Raw genomic sequence first — 2205 nt, 5'->3', positions numbered from 1 at the left:
GGAGACTTTTGATGACTGTTTCTATTTCTTCAGCAGTTATAGATCTGTTTAATTTGCTTATCTAGTCTTGATTTAATTTTGGTAAGTGATATTTATCCAGAAAGTTGTCCATTTCTTTTAAGTTTTCCAATTTTGTGGAGTACAGGCTTTTGAAGTATGACTTGATGATTCTCTGTATTTCCTCTGTGTCTCTTTTTATGTCCTCCATTCATTTCTGATTTTGTTAATTTGGATATTCTCTCTGCCTTTTGGTTAGTTTGGATAAAGATTTGTCTATTTTGTTGATTTCCTTAAAGAACCAACTCTTTGTCTCATTGATTCTTTGTATTCTTTGTATCCATTTTCTTTATTTCAGCTCTCAATTTTATTATTTCCTGCTATCTAGTTCTCTTGGGTAAGTTTGCTTCTTTTTGTTCTAAAGTTTTCAAATGTTCTGTTAATTCACTAGTGTGGAATTTTTCCAGTTTCTTTATGTAGGCATTTAGAGCTATGAACTTTCCTCTTAACACTGCTTTCATTGTGTCCCATAAATTGAGGTATGTTTTGTGGTCATTTTCATTGAATTTTTAGGAAGTCTTTAATTTCTCCCACTATATCTTCCTTGACCCATTGATGATTCAGGTGAGCATTGTTTAATTTCCATGTGTTTGTGGGCTTTCTGGAGTTACTATTGATGTTGAGTTTTAGTTTTAAATTATGGTGATCCGATAAGGTACATGGGGTTATTCCATTTTTTTGTATTTGTTGAGGCTTGTTTTGTTACTGAGCATGTGGTCAATTTTTGAGAAGGTTCCATGAGGGGCTGAGAAGAATGTATATTCTTTTCTGTTTTGATGGAATATCCTATAGATGTCTGTTAAGTCCATTTGAGTCATAATTTCTGTTAGTTATCTTATTTCTCTGTGCATTTTTTGTCTGATTGACTGGTCCAGTGGTGAGAGTGAAACAATTAGTGTGTGAGGTTTAATGTATGATTTAAGCTTGAAAAGTGTCTTTTACATATGAGAGTGCTCTTGTTTGGGGGGCATAGATGTTCATTATTGAGATTTCCTCTTGATGGATTTTTCCTGTGACTAATATGAAATATCCTTCTTTGTCTTTTTTTTGATTGATTTAGTCTGAAGTCTATTTTCTTAGATATTAGAAGAGTTATACCCACTTGTTTCTTAGGTCCATTTGATTGGAATATCTTTTCCCAACTCTTTACTCGGAGGTGATGTTTGTCTTTGAGGTTGAAGTGTGTTTCCTGTATGCAGAAGAAGAATGGATTCTCTTTTTGTATCCAATGTGTTAGCCTGTGCCTTTTTTTTGTTTCAAATGTCATTTTATTGCAAGATGGTATAACTAATTACAAGTTTAAACTATAACTTGTAATTTTAGTCGGGCAGCAAGTTACTGCAAGTTACTTGCTCAAAAGCGATCTTCAGTCAACTCCAGATACACAACAAGGATCAGAAATACCCGAACTGGCCGATAGGGTTAAGTCACTAAATAAATGAATCTCTATCATTTCTCAGGAAAGGTACACTGTGATTTCAAGAGACAGCAATACAGGAAGAGTTCTTCACACAGACTACTTCCCGTTTCTCTCTGGCCATCTCAACTGAGATAGCTACATTCACATAACTGGCTGAGCTTGAGCCTTCTTAGCAAGCAGCTTTAGATCGGAAATGCACTTGGCAATGGTCTCCTTTTCCTGCTGTGAAGAAATGCTCTGCACCACATGCTTTTCCACCCAGTCTATCATGTGCTCTTGCTCCTTGAGACGCATCATGTTCTGTACAGAAATATTGTAGTCCAGGCAATTCTTCACCTCCTTATATGCTCTATGGAGCCGTTCCCGGTAGGTGACTTCCAAGGCCAAGGCAATATTATTCCTCTGAACATCGAAGAGGTAGTGGCGCTTCTGAACCAGTGCCTGCTGTGCCTTCTCCATGTCAATTGCATCCTGGATTTGTTTGATGGTTGTTTGCTTTACTTCTTCTAGTTGAGCAATTTTTTCCTCTAAGTTTTTCAGGAAATTCTCCAATAGAAGCACCATATTTCTTAATCACATAGACAATCTGTTCTTCTTAAAAAAAATAATAAATGCAGGGGGTGTTCTTCAGACACACGGGGCACAGGACAGACACACACGGCGGAACAAACACAGACGCGACACGGCGGCTCCCACGTGGGTCCACTTTAATGGGGGAGGGAAACACA

General features: G+C 37.1%; 1 pseudogene; it reads right to left on the bottom strand.

Annotated features, from left to right (window-relative positions):
- Positions 1–1565: 1565 nt before the first annotated feature.
- Positions 1566–2041, bottom strand: LOC101991929 (annotated as a pseudogene).
- Positions 2042–2205: the final 164 nt, after the last annotated feature.

Source organism: Microtus ochrogaster, unplaced genomic scaffold (genome assembly GCF_000317375.1).
Source record: "Microtus ochrogaster isolate Prairie Vole_2 unplaced genomic scaffold, MicOch1.0 UNK2082, whole genome shotgun sequence".
NCBI lineage: Eukaryota > Metazoa > Chordata > Mammalia > Rodentia > Cricetidae > Microtus > Microtus ochrogaster.
This window is presented reverse-complemented; position numbering and strand designations above follow the sequence as displayed.